Source organism: Humulus lupulus, chromosome 5, assembly GCF_963169125.1.
Source record: "Humulus lupulus chromosome 5, drHumLupu1.1, whole genome shotgun sequence".
Classification (NCBI taxonomy): Eukaryota; Viridiplantae; Streptophyta; class Magnoliopsida; order Rosales; family Cannabaceae; genus Humulus; species Humulus lupulus.
The window spans coordinates 131,979,586-131,988,545 of NC_084797.1; the positions used below are offsets into that span (position 1 = coordinate 131,979,586).

An 8,960-nucleotide genomic window follows, 5' to 3' on the forward strand; every position below is an offset into this window, starting at 1 on the left:
ATTGCTCTAAGGAAGTAGGGCGTTACAGATAACCTCTCCTGGATGGGACTCAGAAGCCACAGGTGGTGATGCGGAAACAGCAACATTAAGAGTATGAACACCTGCTATTTCGGCAACCCCTAATTCCTGACATACGGGGAGAGTCTCAGAAATGACGGTCGTGCCTGACTCAACTGGCTGGGGAGGAGTGTTCACAGACTCAAAATCCCCTCCGAAAGCATCCTCCAGAAGTCGATTCTTACGAGAGGCAGAAGAATGGCGTCTCCCCTCTGAGCCATGCTTACGGCCAGCGTCAGAACCCCCAGCCAAAGCAGAAGTAGAGGGTAATGCCTCTGACGACTTCATACAGACGCCAAGGGACTTCGCCTCGATTGGTAGGCCACCTTGCGCACCATCTCCAGTCACCACCTCTGATGATTTAGGTGGTGTAGGAGATACAACCGCATCATGAGCCGCTCCTTCTGGACCTGCCTTCGAGGAGGACCCAACTACATGCGAAGAAGAAGACGACCGAGGTAAAGATCCAGCGGGGGCAGACCCTTGAGGCTTCTTGCACAGCGTTAGAGCCTGGCCGATTGGTAACTTCCCTGGAGTAAGCTTGGGGATTTCAAGGGGAGAACCCTTAGCAGCAGAGGCAGATCCCTTTGGGATCTGAAGCTTGGACGAAATACACTTCCCATCGTCCGAATCTTCGGATGACTCCTCGCGCGTCTTTCTCTTTCCTAAGGCATCCTTAGGCAGAGGCACCTACTGAAGAGGCTGAATTTGGAGAACATCAGAAGGCGTGGAGGATCGCCCATGAATACGGGAAGATTTGCGTGACAAGGCAGACTTGTCAGGAGAAGATTATGCAGCATTGGCTGAGCTAGAGCCCTCTTTCTTTTTATTTTCTGGGATCCCTAGGCGCTTGGCACATGTGGCGAAGGTCTCAAAGCATGCTCGTTCACACTCGGTCTTCGATAAAGACAGAGTTGAAGAAGCAGGGGGAGACTTCTTCAAAAAAGCTCCCAGCTGCTTTGCACATGTAGCTGTAATTTTTCTTAGGGTCATGTCACCCTTCTGCGATCTGACCCGCACGGCACCAGGATCGACTCGATCCATAAAGCAGAGCCGGGTCATAATTTGCATACAGTAGGGGTTCATCACGCCCCTGATACTAATGGCATTCTCTTTAGACTCATGCAGAAGCCCATTCTCTATCAGCATGCTCTGCCATTCAGGACTCATATTAATCTGAGGCCAAGAAAAATCTGGTACAAGGAAGTAAAAAAGTAATACGCAGAGTCAGATTAATAGGCAATCATCCAGATATGATTAACTCACACTAAAAGCAATAAGGAACAAAATAAAAACATAAATCGCCTTTTATGAACACCTTGGCCAAAGGAAAAATTTCTTGAGGTAGGAATTTAGGATACCATGCTCCTCCAACGGCAAAGAAGTATTTATCCCAATTTCGATGGGAGCTGTCAAAATCAATAAAAATCGTTCGATCTTTTTGGGAGAGAGATAGAAGGTCTTCCAGGGTTTTCCCTCTATCGCCTTGTTCGTCATCTTGGTAAAGCATGCATAAATGTCATCTGACTGAATGTCAACGTTCCTAAGACTTCCTATCATCTGAGCACCGACTATGGATTGAATAATATTTGGAAGAAATTGAGAAATGTGAGCTCCGGAGTTCGAAATTACTTGCACCAACAAAGCAGGAAGAGGGAAACGGAGCCATTCGATGTGTCTCAGACTCATGACAATTTTGGTGGGCTTGACTACATCTTTGAATCGCCATTCTCGAAGTTCAGCATCCGAAAGCATCCGTACCGTGACATTGTCAGGAATATTGAACGATTTGCGTATGCGTTCATACGCATTCTTGTATCCTTCGCGATCCAAAGGTTCAGGAGATGAGCGTGAAGACATGATCGAGAAGATTGAGATGATCGTTGTAAGATTAGAAGGATGGTTATCTTTAGGGTTTCTTCCCTCAGAGCTCTTTTCTAGAAAGTTTAGAATAAAGTTTGAAAAATTTGAATGAGAATTATTTTGAATTAGAACTAGTTAAATGAGAAGTAAAATTCTGAATCGAGTGCTTCACTCGGTAATTGTGTTTGCATTAAATTTTAAATGTAGCTTGTCAGGAGATTCAATGATCGTGTACCTACGAACCCCTCGATCTGTGGAGAATGACGGCTTTGGGCAAAAAATTTGGCATTGAAGAGTCGGCCCAAGATTCGAGTAATTTAGCATGCCTCGTCTGTTCGAAGCTTGGGCCAGGGGGCATCTGTTGGGCCCAAAATATTCGGCCCAAAGTTCTATCCTCATTTACTGAACATTCAAAATGAATCGCTTTGGCCTGCAGAAGCTCCGAAGGCAGAAGCCATGGGTCAGAGGCGGTCTGCGCCTCTGACCTCCGAATACATAATTTAAAATCAGCGTGTTTTGGAGGGAAATTCGGTTATCTTTCCTCCACCAATCATGGGTTTGCTTGAACCAACTAACCATTTTACATTTTTGCTCTATAAATATGAGATTCTTATTCGAATTAGGGGATCGAATTCGATACTGACTTAGGCATCGGAGTGTCTTTCTTGCAAGTATCCCCGACGAGTCAAAGGTGATCTTCATCATCGGAATAGTGTCATAGCATCATCTACCGTTGGTTCATACCTCCAAATATAGAAAGACAAATTTATTGCTTCAACACACTGCTTGCATCAAATTCATCTGTTTCAGTTCTTAGCATGTTAGTGATTGAATATCAGAAAAGAACACCTGAATATTATTCTGAGGTGTTGAGCTTACTTCGTTATAAGTATTATGACTTTATCAACCAATAAATTAAATGAAATTATAAAGTGGAAAAACTTAAAACCTTATTAATGCAATTTAGTTATGAATGAACAAGGAATGGAACTCATATGTCTCTGTGTCTAAACTATTAATGTATTTACATTATTAAACAGGATGGAAATTTCAACAAGATGAAAACTTGCAAAACAAATATGTAAAATTGTCATTTCTAATTGGCAAGATAATCATTAGTCAAATTCTAATTCTTAATGTTATGGCTCATGTTTAATAAAATTGCAATAAAGTAAACCATAATCAGATTCCAATTCCAAATGTTATGGCTGAGGTTTCATAAAATTGCAATAATGCAAACCATAATAACAGTTCTGTTTAGTGTTGATTAACGAATCCAAATACTCTCCATTTTTAACATGCCTATCAATATGAGAAATTTTTAACATGCCTATCAATATGAGAACTCTAAGAAACAACATCCCAGTTTGGCATCAGCTCAATCACTTGTCTTGCTATATTCATATCCTTACATTTTGCATACCCATCCAACATTTAGTAAAATATAACGACAACTAGCATGCACATGAATCAAGGTGTTTTGGATAAAAATATCATTCTCATAGCCATGTTTGGCAACCAAGGCATGCACGGTCTCTCCAAGCTCTCTCTCCCACAGGGAAGACGAGGCCTTTGTAAGAAAAAGATAAGTAAATTGGTTCGACTTGACCCCATCTTGCAACATTTAGATGAAAATCGAAATCGAATGGTTGGGATTTGGGCTCTTAGAGTAGCCTCGAATTACTAGGTTCCAATGAAAAGTGGCTAGATTGAAGAGTTGCGAAAGAAACCAAAAGGAGAAATCAACATTGCCCAGATTGGATAAGGCCGAGGAAGGAAGGATTTTGGAGGCGAAAGAATCATGTTGGTGGAGTCCATAAGTAACCTTCACTATTTTTATAGAAGATTATGAACGGAAGAGAGCAAACGTAGTCCCTTGGTCGGAACTCTTCACAATGGCCACTCACTTTGAATTAGGCACGAAGCCACCCACCGTTTAACACTAAACAAGGAAAGAGATAAAATACAACCAAACCTATATTAACACTCACTTTTTCTTTAATGACAGCCAATCATGTTAAAAAAAACACCCGCACCGGTGCAGGCCTTTCTTACGCCCGCACCAAAGACTTTTTCAATGTATATATTAGGGGTGAGCATCGATCGGTTTGGGCGGTTTTTTCATAACATAAAATCCAGAATTCGGTTTTCGGTCCGGATTGGTGCAATCCAAAAACCGACCGACCAAACCAGTTAAAAGAAAAAACCGACCGTTTTGGACCGCGGTTTGGTCGGTTAAACCGACCAAACCGAATTTCTTATTTTTAAAATTTTTTTTTAACTTTTGTTGTTGAAAGTTTTAGTTAAAATACTAAAATTTTTGGATTGTTGGAATCCATTTTTGTACATTTTTAAAACATAAATATATAGAACATAATTTCATATATTTTTTTTAATTTTTATTTAATAATTATATAATATTATATTATTATATATTATATTGTTTGGTCGGTTTCGGTTTCGTCGGTCGGCCCGGACAAAATTTTCAAACCGACCGAACAGTGGCAGTTTGCGCCGTTGGCGGTTTTTTGGTGTTCGGTTTAATCGAATTTGGTTTTTTCGGTGTTCGGAAGGTCGGTGTATACGGTTTTTTCAGTTTTTCGGATTTTATGCTCAGCCCTAGTATATATGATATTTATTTGGTGCAGGTGTGGAAAAGAGTTGCACCGGTGCACACTTTTTTTGTGTAATTCTATTGGCTTGTTTATGTACGAATAAGGATGCTAGTGTGGGCACAACTGTATTGTATTTTTTTCGGGCGGTTATTTTTTTTAATTTCATCACGTGTTACCGGTCGAATTTTTGGGCTAATCATGATATTTCTATAAAAAAATTTCAATTTCCACGACTTTTTGCTTCTACGACCACGCTTCAAGAATAACTAGTGAAACCTGCTCTCCGATTCAACCATTGTTCTGGACTCCGTTGATTTTGACAGCGGCGAATAATGAAAGGCACTAACGAAATCGTTAAGAAACGTTCGCAGGAGGCCGGAGAGATTAGGAATGTGAATTTGTTGTGGTCGGTCATCACGTTACGGGGGATTATGGTATGATGATTTTTTTTTTTTTTTTTGTAGTTATGGTTTCGGTCTAATATTTTGTCTTTCGAAACTGTCTGCCATTGTAATGGTATATAGAAGGATGTTTGGATATGGTTTAAATAGTTATTTTTTATGGAATGATTTTTTGGGTTTCTCTCTGTGTATTTTCATTTGTGTGGATTTCAAAGATTGAGATGGTGAAAGGTTTTGGGAGTTTTATTTTGTTGGTTATATATATGGGGCATGTTTTTGTTGATTTTCTGGGTTTATTTTCTAGTGCTCTTTCTTTTAAATTTTGGCGGTTGACTTAAAGCAGTGACATGCTTGCTTGATATTATTATTTTAACCTTTTATAGATTGTTTTTTGTTTGTGTTTTATGGTTTGTTTGGCATTGTTATATTTGGCAAACAATAATTAGTTACTTTTTTATTATCTGTTGGCTTTGTTTTTGAAGGAAGAATGTTAGATTGATATGGTTGCAATTGTGGCAGTTGTTGAGATTGTGTTCCAATTGAAGGTCAAACAGAACGTTGGATTAAAAAGGTGGTTGTGATGAAGATTGCATTGCTAAACAATTGAATTTTGTTATATTGTAGTTTTATTTTGTTTTGCTTTTTGTTATCAAGAGTTTTATTTTATTTTGTTAGTCTCAGAGATAATAGAGGTATGGAAGAAATTCAATGTTAGGCATTGCATTCGATGCATGGTGAATAAAAGTAGTATTTTTTTTTTCTTTTGGTGAAAGTAGAAAAAATTTGTTTGGTCCTTTCTCATTGATGTATTAGAAATTATAGTTCTGTTTAAGCAGAGCATGGCATGAACGTACGATTAAGGTATGTTGTGGACTTGCAAACCTATACGTTCAAGACGGGCTGCCAAAATTGACATTAGCACACCTACATATATGCAATTAATGATATTAAATCAGTCGCAATATTAATAATAACTAAGATTCATATGCATCGATTTAGTTAATTAATGTTTGTCTTCTGTGAAGAAATAATGATTGAAAGAAGCAAAGCATTGTTGATACAATACAAGCACACATTCTTCGGCTAGTTTTTAAAAGCTAAGCCTTTTGTAGAATTGAAAATAATTGGAAAGAGAAAGGGCTTTTCGTATTCCTTTAATCCTTATTCAATTTTATGCGTATCCCACTTACCCAGATAATTCGATGCCAATGTCGCTTATTCTTCGAATTTGTTCATTTATCCCCTGCTGAGTCACTGCCCCACTCCTCCCTCCGCATTCATTCTGCAACATCACTTATTCAGTTCTTAGAAAAGAAGAATTTTGTGGGTACGGTTAAATTTTTTTTTGTAGAAATCCCAATGATGGAAATACATCAGACAAATCATGAAACAGAAACCTTCATCGTCAATCTCTGTAGCTAAAAGAAAATACAGATTTAGAGAAAACAAAAGCTACACATAAAATAGGTACACAAACCTTCATAGCCAAACGAAAATAAAGGTAAACATAAAACAAGTTGTCTCTTCCTATCTTCTGGATTTCCCAAAAAATCAAAAACTCATCTTTAAGATTCTTCGAAGAGTGAGTTATTTTGCTCCTTGACTCGGCATGCAGAGCCTCCACCACAACGATATACAGGGCCAGTTACATATATACCAAGCACATTCAAATTCTTCAATATGAATCTCAGGCAAGGAAGAGATAATAGAAAGACAAACCTCACTTACACCTCAAAGGAGAAGAAGAGTTTCTTAGTCCCACTGCGATTTCAGAACCTAGAAAAACCTTTGTTCAGATCTAAAACCCTAAATAAGATACCCTACAATTCTCGAAAAGTACACCAGGTAAGTATCCCCTAACAAAAACCACACCGCAACACTTCTATACCAATGGTACGTACGATGTATGAAGACCGCCCATTACAATATCAATGGTAAAAAAAATGACTGCATCCGTGCGACCAATCCGTACAACTGCCCAGAAACACCATATATATATTGCAAGATTGTGCTATTTACAGCTAATAAATTGTACAATTTTATAATTTGATAAAAATTAGTACTAGGAAAATTCCTACAAACAAGGTGAGCCAATGAATTGTAATCGAAGAATAACCAAGGACTCCTTAGAGCAGTCCCAATGCTGCTTTAAAGTAGTCCAAATGTAAAAAAATTTAACTAAATGACTTAATATTTATTAGATTATTGTGCTCCATATGGAATAAGTGTAAGAATATTGATTCATTAATAAGAACATGTATAACTCCACTAATCACCAATTAATTTTTAGATGTAGCCTCATGATTCTTGTCAATATCTACTCCCTTTAAATATATAGCTATAATAGCTTAAAGCGTTTTTTTTCTTTCTATTTACTCATTTTTTCATTATTTTTTACTCTCATTTTAAAAATTTATGATTAAAAACAATTTCTATCTAATTCATATATTCTATATCTATATCTCTTCTATATAAAAAGTGTGTAGATAGCAGAAATTATTGATTTTAACGGTTTCTTTAGTTAACTTTAACAATGTATTCCAAATATATAACAGAATATACTTTTAAAATCAATTAAAAATAAATATATTGACTGTCTTTTTCACTATCAACCTTAGAATGAGAGATTAAAGAAACAAGCAATACAAACACAAGGATTTTTATGTGGTTCGGGTTATAAAAGAACCCTAGTCCACGAGTCTCTAGTTTAAAAAGAATTGAAATCTTTTGATAGCATGATCCAATGGTGTATTCTCAGACAGCGTTTAGATTGCTCTGAGTACAAGGTATTTTCTCTCTAAAAACCGAACCCCTTATAATTAGACTCACAACCCTATTTATAGAGGCTGGGGTCATTAATACTAATCATCATTAATTAATACACATTCTTCCCATTATTGGGGGATTAATACCAATTTAATGCATTGAGCTGCATTGAATAGAGATCACGACCCAAGCGAGATCTACGGGGCCCATCGCAGAAAGATACCTACTTTATGGGGAACATGCCCCAGGTACTGTCAGAGCGTGCTGTAAGTACCTCCATGTTAGACGGCGTAGTGGGAGTGCAGATTTTTGAGTCGTACACTCGACAACACTGTTGACAGATCGCCCAAAAAAGTTGTCAAAAGATCTTCTGGCGCTGCAAACTCGCACTGGCTGACACCTAGCGCCTTTTCTTATGTCTAAGAACTAGAACCTCACACCTGGGAGAAAACTGGGGGAGGAGAGGCCTCACCTTAATTTCCTGAGATGGAAAACCTCCAACTCCGAGGGCACACCTCGGAGAGTAATCTACTTTTAAGGTATCCACGGTGTACCAATTGGAAAAAATAGGAGACCTCACCCAAAATGATCTTCCTCCCAAATAGAGCCCTCGGGGGGTAGCATACTCTGAAGATGTCTATGACCGTCCAAGACATTCATTTTGAGTTGCCACGTGTCGGAGGAAAAAATACGGACAACATTTGCCCCACAAGTCTCTACTCACCCTTGGACAGTGGAGACTTAAATTATGAGTGATTTGAAAAATTGGAGGGAAAAACGTTTAGGCTTTCCTCTAACGTCACTCTGAAGAGTGAACCCACATGTCGACGCCCCACTGCTGGGCTCGTCAATCTGTGCATTTAATTAGGGGTGAACTCCGGGGTCCCAAACGTCTACTTGGCAGCCAATGCATCTTTTCCCAAAGAAACAATGATTGCGATCCATGTCTTTTGAACCCTGATTGCTAGATCATCCCCGTTACCTTATCAGGGGAAGCCATCCGACGGTCTTGGGGAAGTTGTTTTCCCCTTAAGTTTTATTGGGTATAAAACCCAGAAAAACCCTTTTCAGTCTCACACTGTTACCATACGAAAAGCAAAACCCTCACAGAAGACTCTCTTATTCCTCACCCTTATCTTCAACCACTATTCCCGAAGCTCTGGACGATTGGCGTGAATCGTCTTACTTCTGGGCAGACGACAAACGATATCTTAGGGCCAGGATTCGCCTCAGCACCTACCTTCATTTCATCTCTGGT

The 8,960-nt window shown here is 38.7% G+C and overlaps 1 long non-coding RNA gene across 1 annotated transcript; it reads right to left on the minus strand.

Annotated features, from left to right (window-relative positions):
- Positions 1-1,904: 1,904 nt before the first annotated feature.
- LOC133777667 (uncharacterized) lies at positions 1,905-7,049 on the minus strand. Its single transcript, XR_009868755.1, has 3 exons — positions 6,127-7,049; positions 5,791-5,860; positions 1,905-2,721 (listed from the first exon to the last, which is right to left on the minus strand). It is a non-coding gene; the product is annotated as an uncharacterized LOC133777667 (long non-coding RNA).
- Positions 7,050-8,960: the final 1,911 nt, after the last annotated feature.